Genomic DNA, 13,793 nt, shown 5'->3' with positions numbered 1-13,793 from the left:
CTTTGAGAAAATGAACAAGATAGATAAACTTTAGCCAGACTAACCAGAGGGCACAGAGACAATATCCAAATCAATAAAATAAGGAATGAAAAGAGAGACATAAGGGGAAACTGGGAATGGAGAAATTTACATGTAAATAAAGAAAATTAAAAAAAAAGACTAAAAAAAGAAAAGAAAGAAAAGGGAGACATAACAGTGAAATATATCTTAAAATAATTATTGTTTTTTGAATATTAACAGTTGAAAATATTAAAATCATGTTCTACCAAAAGAAAAAAAAAAGATTTCAATGTGTGCCTTTTTAAGGGAACACATTCAGTGCATTGCATTGGACATACTGTGTTATGGGTTTTGTAGAAGAAAAGCTCAGATTTATTTAAGAATCATCTATTAAATACCTGCAATGAAGCAGTGATTGAGGACCTCCAGTGGGTTAGATCCAGCTCTTGCTTCCAGAATCTTCATGAGTCAGAGCCTCAATGTCCTGTTCTAGATCAGTTACTAGCACCCACTTTCTACAAAGATCTCTCACAGGGTTTCATTATAGCACCTCCTAATTAGAGAAAACAGAAGAGCAAAGTGAAAGCTTCTTGGAAGGCTGAGGGGATATTCATGTTGATAGCTTGACTAGTACCTTCAGAGCCCTGTGTTTAGTCCCTAGTACATCTATAATCCCTACACACTGGGTATGGAGCCAGGAAGATCATCCTTGCCTCTATACTAAGTACAATGCTAGCCTGGCTAGTGAGACCATCTTAAAAAAAAAAAAAAAAAAGGAAGAGCCCTTTAAGAAAGAGCACAGACCTTCTTGTCTAACCACCATGAATTCTCACATGACTTTGAGTATCATGATATGCTGTGCCAAAGTTTATCCCTAACTTTTCATATAGAATATGTTTATTTACTGTCTACTGTATTTCGGGCATGAGTAAATTCAGATCTCAAATAGCTAGTTGTGTGGAAGTTTGCATGCTGGATGCCATGGCAGAGGGATTGCAAGGTGCTGAGCAAAAGAAGAGGGCAGGGCAGAAGAGGGAAGTTTCTGAAAGAAAATGCCATCTGAAGTAGTCTGTGGAAGTTCCTCTTGAAGGGACATTTCAAGAGAAAAAAGCCTGACCTTTAGATGAAAAGGCTGGAGTAGCCAAAGCCTGGAATTGGGCTTTTGTCTCAGAAACAAAGACTATATAATAATTGCTTACATTTTATGAATGAGATTGTTTTCAGTCCCAGAAAAAAAAAAACAGAGCTGGCACTGCTTTTCTTGTGCAGGATTATTCAGCTTTTGCATACAGGAAGAATGGGGATCCTCTTCCAACTCCTCTACCTTCTTTTCCTCCTTCCTATTGTTTACAATTCTGTCCCACTATGGAGCCAGTAGAATCTTGCTTTTTCTACCCTGTTCTCCAAACAACTGCAGCCATGTGTTACCATACAAAGCAGTTAGGCATTCTAGTTTCAAATAAATGAATAAGCTGATGATGAAAGTCCAAACTCAAGTGCAAACCTTTATAAACTCAGAAGGTAAAAATCAAGCTCAAAGGATAAAAGAACTGCTCACGGTCTCTTTAGTTACAGCTTGGACCTCGAACTCTGCACAGAGTCAGCATAGTCTAGTACAAAATGAATTGGATTGTATGTCAGTATTTGAATGCATTCTAATTGGGATGAGGGAAATTATGGCACAGAAATAGAATTATTTCTACAGACTCATTTTCCAATTACTAGAAACATAAAGCAGAAATCATCACTTTGTTAAAACCCATTCAATTAAGATCATGCTTCACTCTCATTCCAATACATGCCACCTGTTATTTGTACAAAAAATGGGAGATAACAGATCAAGATTGGCATTCTGGGTACCCAATGCCTCTTCTTTGTATTTCTTGTGGCTCTAGCAGGGCCAGTGACTTGATGACTTGCTCTTGAGATCTTTGTTGTAGATCGCAGCTGAATAAACTGCTGCTGAGTGTGAAGGGTCAGCACAGTATACACAGAAATCAGCAGCGGCCCATGGAGTCATCTTAAGACATAATAAACACAGTCTGCACTCTCCTCTCATCGTCTGCAGATTCAGGTGTTCTCCAGTGCCAGGAGTTCTTCTCCAGAGCAATATTTCAAATCCAGCAGACCATTGTATTTGGACAGATTTTCTAACTGCACTTTTAATTTTGGAAAAATAGTTTCCAGCGTCTTCTGAAAATGTCTCATACACCTGGTGCTTCACTAAGAAAGAGTAAAACACTTCTTAGAACACCCTGGGCTTTGACTCCCATTAATTCTGCTAGTCTGAAAGACTTTCACTTGGTTTCAGAGGATGAAAGCAGAGCTCATTTCTTAATCTTAATCAAAATTTGTCACAGAATCATTAACTGTTCCACTTGTCCCATGACTACCTCATGGTTTGGTGTGCTTTTACTGCAAAGCATCCAAGGCAGTAAAGAAGGATTGTACCCTCTTATATGTATGCTCTTCTCCTTCCTAGGGTAGCCACATATCAAGTCTTTTTTCATGGTAGATAAAAGGACTGTCAGATTATGGTTTGTTGGTAGCCCTTTGTGTACTCCACACTCATCTTTGGGGTATTTTAGGACAGCACTTCACCAGGACCCCAGCTGCTTCAACATTGTGAGTAAGCAACATTCTCAACATTCTTCCCATCTTTCCTCTGCATCCAAAGGAAAATGAGAGAAAGGCTTATGAATCTACTCAAACATGCTTTCTAGTTTCCATTGTAAACAAGATGTATATAGACATGCTTATCTATTGGGGTGGCCTTAAACAACGACCCAGTCTACTCTCAAAGAAGTAATGTGCTTATATAACAAAGTAGTGCTGCTAAACATAACGTAAATGGGTGGCAAACAAAAGGAGAAATAAAAAGGCCCTTCGCCAAACCAAACAGAAAGCTTAGCTCCAAACCCTGTAGTACCTAATCCAGAAGTTCTGTCATTCTTTAGATTGTGAACCATTCCATCTCTTCTATTTAGAGAGTTCATATTTTGGCTTAGTAAATTTTAGTCACCCAAGAAGAAGAAAAACTAAAAGCCTAAGATGAAATGGTTCAAAGTCAATGATATTTTGTTAAGGTAAACAAAGGGAATGTGTTAGACTCCTGATTCACAGTTCCAAAAGTTAAAACATGCTAACCAGTTTTTAACTATTAGATAGTTGGTTTGACTTGGAAGTTAAGTGATTGTAAAAGATAAAAGACTGGCAATGGCCTCAAGGGGAAGATGGATATATTAAGTTAAAGGAGTGGTCTGAATTTTATTGCCTCAGGGCATCATTTAAAACCACAGTCAACATTTTCCAATGAAATAGACCAACACTATGGAAACAGTGAGCTCGTTGGGTATTAGGGCCCACTACTAAGTTTCCATGAGGCATGAGGATTGTGAGTTTGAAGGCAGTCTAAACTACATAGCAAGATTCTGTCACAAATAAAAGAACAGCTAGCTTACTCAGCCATTACCTATTGAATTTGAACCATATGTAGGAAACTTTATGAGAAGAAATTAAATTCAAAGTTAAAATGTAGTACTCAGAAGAGCCTTAATTATACAATTAGATGCAACAATTTATATTTTAACAATTCTTTAGCTTGCACTAGACATATATAAAGATAAAACACAGGCCTATCTGATGAGATAAAAATAAGGTTAAGAAATAATTCATTTCCAAATCCATTGCTTTGCTTGGCAAATAAAGATGTTTATAGCCCACTCCAGACACTGTTTCTCTTTGACTTTTACATTTCTCCTATGCATATGAAACTTCCCACTTTCATATCCTCACAGAACTGCTTTGATGTAGCTCTTGCCCGAAATGTTTCCCAATTTGGAAGATTCAACTTACTCTTCAACTCAAAGGGAAATACATCTTTTCTGGAGGTGTAGACACATTCTGCACATGTACACATGGTCTGTCTTAGCCCATGTGCTTTATATAGGTAAGACCCACTTCTTCTGTGAGCATCTGTGATCTCCATTTCTCAGTAAACACTGAAAAAAAGTGAATTGCATCCCTGTGCACTCATGGGCACATACAGTCTTTTGGCTCAAGGTCCTCTTCCTTCCTTCTTTCCTTCCTTCCTTCCTTCCTTCCTTCCTTCCTTCCTTCCTTCCTTCCTTCCTTCCTTCCTTCCTTCTTTCCTTCTTCCTTTATTTCTTCCTTCAGGATTCAGGGATTTTTTTTTTTTTTTTTTTTTTTTTATCTCTTAAATGCTTTTCTGATCAGGCCAGAGTTGTATGTCTCTGGAAATTGTTCACAGATTGCTGAGCAGGGAAGCTGTGTGATTGCTTATTGTATTGCCAACTATGCTATAGGCAGAACATCAAGGAACATGTGCTTCATAAAATGGCTTTTGTTTCTCTTTTGTTCTACTTTCTTCTTTCCCTGTTCCTTTCTTCCTCTCCAGTCCCTCTCTTCTCCTGTTTTCTCCTTTCTTTCCTTATTTCTTCCCTTTGTCATTTATTTTATTTTGGAACAAAACTCTCTAGTGAAGCTCAGACACTTATAGAAGGATCAACAGAAATACAGAGCCTAACCAAAGTTGGCCTTCCTCTCTCCCTGGTGACAGCTCTGGTCTAGCCAGTGGGAACCAGAAGGAACACTTTATTCCAGCCTCAGGAGCTCACTTTTTTCTACAGCTTAGTGGCTAGCAGACCTTTTCTGAGAGCTACATAACAATATACCTTTTTGGTACTGTTTTTTCTCCCCTGTTGAAATCACAAACTGAACATTCTTTTTCCTATTGTTCCATCAACGAGGCCAGAATAGTGAGGCAAGTTCTCCAGTAGCCCTCTTTTATTTCCTTGGATGTCTTTTTTTTTTCTTCCTACAATAAAGGAGTACAGGAAAGAACTCCAGTCCAAAGAGTGAATGACGGCTGGTAAAGGCCTCTGTGTGAGGTCTTTCGAAAGATAATCTCTTTGTAAAGATCTGGGTGACTGGAATTTCCCTCCCCTTCTCCAGACGCCCCCTCCCCAACCTTCCTCTAATACAAATCCTTAAGCATTAAGTCAGGCGGAAAATGAGTCTGCTCTGCATTTGTCTTCCTGAATGGCAGTCAACTCCTGCTTAATCTTTCAACATATATTTGTTCAGTGGATCAACAGATTGTGTAAGCAGCGTGACGGTTGGGTTCAGAAATGTGTCCGCTCATGTTTGGTTCGTGCTGAACCATTGACCATTTTGTTTGTGAATCCATCATAAAATTATATCTCTGCATTACCCAGCACCAAGGGGACAGAGGGCAGTGCTCACATGGGTAGAAAGATGATTTAGTCCTTGTCACTCTGTAGATTCGAGAGTACTGACTTGTTTTGTTTTGTGAATGCTTTCCCCCAGACTTTTCAAATCAGAAAGCCTTGAAATTATGCCCTACTAGTCTTCCCTAGAGGTGCCTCTAACATTATTCCACTAGACTTCACTAGAATAAAGAGCTACAGGATATAGAGTATGCAGTAAGACAGTCTAAAATATAAATGTTAAGGCTTAACATCTTATAACTTCCCTAATTCCATATAGAGATATATTGATTTAAAGACACTGCTCCTCAAAAAATATGGTTTATTTGATTGATAAGACTTTAAGGAGCTGTCCACTCAATAACATAACAAATGTCACATTTTGAAAAAAAAGGCATATTATCAGTATTTTTCCTGAACTTTCAACGAACCATGCATGATTTATTGAGCATCTATAACCTTAAAGATCATGGAGATAACATATATAAATATGGACATATTTTCTGATCTTAATAAATTAAATTAGAAAAGTAAAAAATGACATATAGTATTTCAAAAGTATGATGAAGATTTCTAAATAAAATGGGAAAGAAAAGAAATTTTGTGAGAACTGGAACAGTGTGTTCATAAGAATAAAAATGTTTTTCAGTAAAGTTTTATTTATTATTCAGAAACTGCTCAACAATACTTATTGAATGGCTAATATTCTTAGAGCACTAGGCATAGAATCTAAAGCCGGACACATTTACTCAGATGATGCTTGGAACTGAAATAGAAGTAGGTGAAGAGATGAGGAAAGAAAGACAGAGGTTATTATGGCCAAGTCATGTCCAATTCATGTCCAGCCGAGGCCTGCAGTTAAACAGAGGAAACTACATTTACTGGTTACTATAAATAAATGTTCATATGAAGTGGAAGAATTTTTAGATAATTACATTCCCATACATTTAAAAATGACATGTTCATTCATTTACAAACAAAATCCTCACTCTTTTAAAATAATCAAGACAGAATTATGCTTGGATTAGTCAATAATACATTATTTTTAAAAGTTATTTTTTGGTGCTAGAATGATGGCTCAAATGTTTAAAAGCACTTTCTGCTCTTTTGGGACCTAAGTTTGGTATTCACTCATATTAGGAATAGAGGGGAAGAGGAGGTAGGCTCACAATTATTCATATTTCTAGATTCTTGGTACCTGACAACCTCTTCTGGCCTCTGTGTGGACCTGAACACATTGTGGCATACATAAATTAAAAATGATAAATTTGAAGTTACTATTGATGCTACATCTCAGAGTTGTAGTCATCTCTGTATAATGCCTCTTGTCTTGCTGACTCCCCAAGGATCCTATCAATAGCTAGAATATTGTAACATTTCTAGTATTCATTAGAAAGGTAGGGACCTTGTCAGCTCAATTCCTGGGAGATTCTACCTCAGTGCCCGAGTCACCTAACTTCTGCCTAGCTCTAATCTTTTTCCTCTTAAATGGCCAAAATCCTTTGCTTATACTTCAGAATGAAGACTAAGAACTTTGGTTTGAAAACCATCTATTTATTCTTATTTTTTTTGCTAGGAATACTGGCCAGTATTTTTCTTACATTCAAAAATATGTTTATTTGTAGGTGAGTCAGAGTACAGGTGCTGTATTAGTTTCCTTTTGCTGTTGTAAAATACCTCAACAAAAGCAGTTTAGGAGAGAAAGAATTTCTTTGGCTCACAACTTGTAGTTATCATCCACATGGTGAGGAAGTCTCAGCATCTGGGGCTTGAGGCAGTTGGCCACCCTGAGTCTGCCTTCAAGAGACAGAAAGTGATGGTGTTGGTACTTAGAGTGCTTTCGCCTCTCGGTTCCATCTGGGAAGCCAGTCCATGAAGTGGGGAAGCCCACAGATAGAGTGGCCTTCGCTTAGATTAACCCACTCAAGATAATTTCCCATCAGCAGAGACAGAGGATTGTCTGCTAGGTGATTCTGGATATGTCAGGTTGATCATAAATATTAATCTTCACATTTGCCAAGATAAATTCATATCTGGTGGAGGTAACTCTGCTATGATGGTTCATGGAGTAATGGTGTCTCTGCACCACATTCTGAGTGATAGAAGTCATATGAAACCAAATAAAATATCAGCAAAAATTTAGAAGGCAGTGAGTGCCTTTTTTTTTTTTTTATGCTTCAATGGGTCTATTGAGAACTAGAACTAAAAATGGTGGATATTTGGGCTCTATTGCTGGATAGATAGAAACTACAGCTTTTCCATGATTACTATAATATTAGCCAAATGTTGGATTCATTTTAATCAATCGCTTTTCTTTTTTTCTAGTGTTAAGAACTGAACTAGAGTTTGAACATGCTAGGAAAGTGTTTGAAGGCTAGTATATCTCCAGACCTTTGAGCCCAATAATCTTCAGCACCAAGGTGCAGAAACAAGTAAATCAGATTACAGTGATTTTTCCTTTTTGGTAAGTTTATTTAATAGGGTAATTATAGATTAGTTATTGTTTACTTATCTTTGAAAAATATAGAATGGCTAATAGTGGGCAAAGGACAGAAAAACATATAAATTAATCTTTCTTTTTCTTCCTTCCTATGTATTTATCCTTTATAACAATATACCTTGCTTTTTGTATTCTCTGGATCTTTCCATATGCACATTTTAGGGTAGAATTATTCATCGTGAAATATAAAAGCTCTGTGAATTTTTGTGATAATTCAAGGTAGATATTAGGGTTGGAACCCAAATTTACATGTTGAGGGTGTTAACTCCAAATGTGATTTTTTTTTTTTTTTACTTAAAAAATAAGACTTTAAAGATATTCTTCATTAACAGGAGCTGGTGAGAATCAATGGTTAAGAGTGGCTGCTGCTCTTGCTGAGAATCAGACCTTAGTTCCAAGCACCTTTGTTGGATGGCTCACAGTTACCTGTAATTCTAGATCCAGAGGATACCATCTTCTGGTCTCTGTAGGCTTCTACACACACACACACACACACACACACACACACACACACACACACACACACTCACACACACTACACAAATATAAACAAAACAGAAAATAAATCCTTAAAAGCATTTTAAAAGATAATTAATATAAATTAAGATCATATGATGATGCTCAATTCGTTGTTAGTATTCTCTAAAAGAGAAAGAATGAAAAAGCAGCAGTGTTTGACCTTAGAAAAGACCATGTGAAGCCAAAGCAAGAAAGTTGCCACTTGAAACCATGGAGAAATGGCCAAGAAAAGAGAAAAGACTTTTGTTGGCTCTTGAGTCCCAGTCTTCCTGTTTCTGGAGCCCTCTGGAAGAACCAACTCTAGCCTGTTCTTTTCATATTTCCCATCTTTTCTCATTCTTCTACCACCAAGGATACTTGGGTACATCTCCCTATTCTTTACCTTCTACTCATCCCTCCTCCTCTTATTCTTCTTCGGTTTTTATGTTTGTTTGTTTTTTGACACAACTTCTCTTTACTATGTAGTTCTGGAACTCAATATATGTATAGACGAGGTTGCCTCATGCTCACAGTAATTTGTCCTTTTCTCCTACATCCTGGCATTAAAGGCATGCACCACCACCTGATCATCTTCTTCTTATGCTCCCCTAGTACTCCTATCAGTTTTAGTGATCTCTTCTAGAATATTTTTTCTCACTCCACAATGAGCTCTTTTTGGTTTACAACATTGACTTGTTTCTTCCAAATTCCCAATGCCTAAATATTGAAGGGGGCTGGGGCAACCACAGAGTTAACTCACTGTTATTTCATTGTTTTAAAAAGTAACTTCAGGGAAGGATTGTAGATTATACAGTCTGTGTGGGCACAGATTTGAAGAAGGAAAATTATATATGATTTGGAAAGTACTCTCCAGGAAGACATAGGGTCCAGTCATACTAAGAAAGTTGCTTCTACCAAAACTGTGCTCAGAACTGGGAGTATAAAGAGATGTCCCAGGAAGGAAATCTTTCAGAGGAGTTGAGGCAAGAAGAGACAGCTAGCAGCAATACCCACTGTTACAGACAGTTTGAAATAGTACCAAGTAATTAAACAGTCTACCTTAAAACAAAACAAAACAAAAACCTCATCTCCTTGGCATTTATTTGCTAAGCAAAGCTTGTCATGACACTTTTTCTTTAATTTTTAAAAAATACTTTTTTAATAATGCTCAATATTAAATTTCATTAGTATTTTATTTTTTATCATTAGATAATTGAAGCCTCCATTTTTACCCTCTTCCTTTTTTAGAGAGAAGAACACTTATTGATTGCCCTTGAGATTCAATGTCTTCCAAATATTAGCCTGGGGAACAGGAAGCCTCCGAGTTGCCATGTGTCTCTGCTTGCTGGAGTAAATAATAGCACAAAAGTATGATTTTCTCTCATCTCTTTCAGCAGAGCTCAAAACAAGTTCAGTGCAGGCATCCTCTTTTACCAATTGAGAGGATTCAGATAGCTCAGCTTCTCAGTCATACTTTTGACATTTCTTTTCTGCCACCAAACCAGTTTTCATTTCTTTCTCATTATTTCTCTCAAACAATAGAAATTCTTCAGGATGTGTGTATGCCCTTGTGTACTTGTATACATGTGATTTGTGTGCCTCTCTAGACATTTATGTATGTGAACATGTGTAACAGCATGTATGTGGGTGTGTATCACTTCTCCATAAAAGAAATTGACTCGTTATTGAATTACTGAGGGATAGTCCTCTCAATCATTATCATTTGCTAAGTGTTGATAAGCTAAAAGTCAGATAGATAGGTGGGGGTAGGTTGAATATATATATTCATATCCATTCTCCAAGTCTGTTGCATTTGAAATTAATCAAATGTCTGAGGTAATAAGGAATAAAGGCTATGATATAATATATTCAGTTCCCTCAAATATTTACATTTGCACCTACTTTAAAAAAATAGGCATCTTCTCTTTTGTGAAAGTATGCACATTACACCTGATGGCTGAAAGCCATCAAAATTTTTCCTTTTCTACTCAACATGTATTATGCTTGCCAAGTGCAGATTAAAGCCCATTATTAACCTATTGAGTTACAATGGAATGCCTATGGAAATGTCTAGTACAACCACATTAATATCTCATTAGTTCATCACATTAATGTTATTACAATTGTTACCAAAGGAATTGGCATTGATTGGTATCTAATTTTGAAAGGCTATTGCCCTGAGCATCAGTGAAGAGAAAGCTCAGGAGGAAAGGTAGACATCTGCTTTCTTTCTCTCCCACCAGGAAAAAAACCAGAAAGAGAAGAAATAAATATTCTAACAAGATCATACTGCAGAAGCAGAAATCAATTTTGACAGGTGCAATCATTATTCTCATCAGCAAGGATAGCATTATTCTTTTGTGTGAATGGCAAAAATAGCAAGAAGACAAAAATTGCTTTACATAAATGCCCAAGAACATAGTAACAATTAGTTATATAATGATATCATTACTAATGATGATAGCTTCAAATCTGCCTTTATAACTTATTTATCGTCTTCCCCAAGGGAGTTCTAATAGGTTTGCAAAAACATTAGGCCACTCCTACCTCCCCTTCCATTTGCATGAATCAAGACAGATAAACTACAAAAGTTGATTTCACCATTTTAAAAGGAAAACACTGCCCTACAATTTCGAACTTCTGATTTACCAGTGACTCTCCAGGTTTGGGTTATAATAAGTGGGTGGAACCCAGGAGTGAACGTGAGTATTTACTCCCATATTTGCAGTGCCTTTGCTTGGGGGCATCTCTCTCAGTAGTTGCTAAGAAAAAAAAGTAAGTTCTCATGTAGAAACTGACTTAGTTTATACACTTTATTTTTCTATCTTGCCTTTTATTCAGATCTTTGTAATATTCAAAATTCTTAATATTCTGAGATGGATTTTCAGATCATTAAGCTTTTGGTTTTACTTTATTTTATTTACCCAATCCAAGCCCAAACAAACAAAAGCACGATCCCCACTATCAGATTGCTGAAGATGGTTGTTGTGGGTAGCAGTTTTCTCCGAGGTTAAAACTAGTTAAGACTTAAGATATAAAAGAAAATGAGGCAACTGGATATTTTAGAGTAAGATATTTACAGGGAAGGGAAACGGGGATGTTTTAGGTCCTGGAATCTAGGGAAAGGCAAAATACTCCACTGTAGGGAAGCTCCATTAAGACATGAAATAACACAAGATAGCTTCTGTCCATAAAACTGACCACATTCACTGAGCTTTTTCCCTTTCCAAGAATATATAAGTAGCAAAACTGTTTGAGAGACAGTCTCAGACAAGCCCAGCAAACTGGAAAAAGCAGAGACCAGCCAAACTGCCTAGGATTCTGGCTGAGATACAGGGAAGAGATTCAAACCAACTGAGCTGCCTGTAAATGATACACTCCAAGCTGTGTGCTGCCTGCAGTGTGCTTCAGGTTCTCAGATTTTGTGAGCTGTCAACCATCATGTCTTTGGTGTTGCAGCTATCTTTGAATCATTTCCTCTCCTGTAAATAACCCCAACAAAAGTCACTGGTTCAATAATTTGTTCATTGGTAGAGTTGTTACTTTGGTCTGCCATGAGCTCCCTTTCTGGGTTGAGTTCACATGTGTGTTGCATCTCCCCAAGAAATATCTGCCATATAACAACAAGGAGTCAAGAGTTGTTGGAGGTTTGCATAAAGAGGTAATGTGGCAGTATCTTTATAGTACAATAGAGAAATTTCTACCAGAAGATGCTGAGTGGGGTTGGTGGCAGCACCTTTGAAGTATGTATAAATCCTTAACTTGTAAGCTGCCAGTACGATGGACTGCCAGTAGTAATGAACTGTCTTCTCCCTAGAGCAAAGAGGCAAATGAAGTAAACAGGGTATAATGGACAGAACAATGATAGGGGAAGTCAATGGGAAGCTCTGATATACTTGATGAATATTGGTCAGGACTACTAAATGGATATTTAAGAAACAGGAAGCAGTGATCCAAATGCAAGTTAATATGCTAATTTAATCTAGGATGCACATTTCAATATAATGGAGGAACTTTAGAAAAGGGAGACACATAGCTTGTCAATAAAGAAGCAGAGACTAGCTTATCATCAAGCTTTGCTGGATGTTGGATGTTGGCAATGAGAATAAAAGCAGCATTTGCTTGAAAGGGTTATTCCTGAAGTGGGGGAGAAACTTCTTTCAGAGATTTTGAGTTGTATCTTGCCTGGAGTAGAATTATGGAATGTAATTCATGAGCATGTGCAGTGGCAACACGTTCTGATAAGTTAGGATAATAGTTTCTGTCTTGTCTGTAGCATAATATGGAATTGAATTGGTGATGTGTCAAAAGGAGTGGAAGGACTTTGCCAGAAACAAAAGGGTCCTTTGAGATTTTCTTATTTTGTGTCCTGTGTGCTTGGGAGTAGGTAGCATAGGAAGTCTATCCTAAGAATATAGAGTTCTATTAAAATTTTGTAGCAAATATTTAAAGAAGAAAAATACAAGAAAGTTAAAAGTGTTGTTCATAAATTTTTATACATCTTTTGGGACTACACAACTGAAAGATGTTTATTCATTACCTTGGTTTAAAGAAAATGGACAGAAAAAAATGGCTGAATTGGCAATACTGTTGAGGACTTATGGTCATTCCCTAGCATCCATGGTAGTTAGAGATAAAGACGTATGCACCTTTAATCCCAGCACTGGAAAAGTGGAATCAAGCTTCTTTGCTGTCTAAGCAAGTGTCCAAGCTGATGTCTTTAGCACAAGTTGTAAGCTGAAGGTTCAGGGGAAAACCCCATCTCAAACAATAAGGTAGAGAGTGGTTAAGAAATAAATCTGTTAGGAACATAAGTGAAAACATTTCATGTGACTTAAACTCAGGTAATGCCTGTAGTATAAGAACTTGCCATTAGGCAGCTTTGGCAAGAGATAGGTCTTGGAGGCAAGCTCTGATGAACTAATGGCAGACCACAAGGTAGCTCAGATATGAGCCAAGCCCAGCTATGCCTTAACATACTAAGGTGTGGTATTGATGTGCTAATGACCCAACCCCAATCTGTGAGCCCTGTTATCACAAAGCTACTACCCAGTGAAATGGTACTCTTAGGTCCAAAGTGGTCCCCCAAAATGGCACTCCAGAAGAAAATGTCCTAAATAGAAAGACTGTCCATATAAACAGAAGAATTGTTATTGGGTAAATAGAAGCCTAAAGATGGGTATCTGTTTACCAAGAACCTTCTTTAATCTATCCCAGAAAGTATGCTTCTTCTGGCAGCTATTTGTCTACAAGTAAGGCACAGTGAAACTACAAAACTAAACTACTTTGTAGATAAAAAGTTTTTTGTTTTTTTTTGTTTGTTTGTTTTTGTTTTGGGTGGGGGGAATGATCAAACTGCCTAGGCAATCCCTTGGGAAAAGGAGGGGTTCTATAATACTCAATGTTGATCTTTGGTCCTCATGTGCAGATAAACAAACCTTCACACACGTGTGCACAAACATACAAATCATGTACACACACATCAAATGAATAGAAGCAAATGAAATATGAATTAAATTAAGTCATAAACTAGACAGGATATAAAA

The 13,793-nt window shown here is 37.1% G+C and overlaps 1 long non-coding RNA gene across 1 annotated transcript; it reads left to right on the top strand.

The window, feature by feature from the left end:
- The first annotated feature begins 4,783 nt into the window (after positions 1 to 4,783).
- LOC116096154 lies at positions 4,784 to 9,593 on the top strand. The gene is made up of 3 exons (XR_004120863.1): positions 4,784 to 5,122; positions 7,575 to 7,713; positions 9,496 to 9,593. It is a non-coding gene; the product is annotated as an uncharacterized LOC116096154 (long non-coding RNA).
- Positions 9,594 to 13,793: the final 4,200 nt, after the last annotated feature.

The sequence above is a fragment of the Mastomys coucha genome, unplaced genomic scaffold (genome assembly GCF_008632895.1).
Source record: "Mastomys coucha isolate ucsf_1 unplaced genomic scaffold, UCSF_Mcou_1 pScaffold18, whole genome shotgun sequence".
Lineage (NCBI taxonomy): Eukaryota > Metazoa > Chordata > Mammalia > Rodentia > Muridae > Mastomys > Mastomys coucha.
Note: the sequence above shows the minus strand (reverse complement) of the source record. Positions and strands in the feature narration are given on the sequence as shown.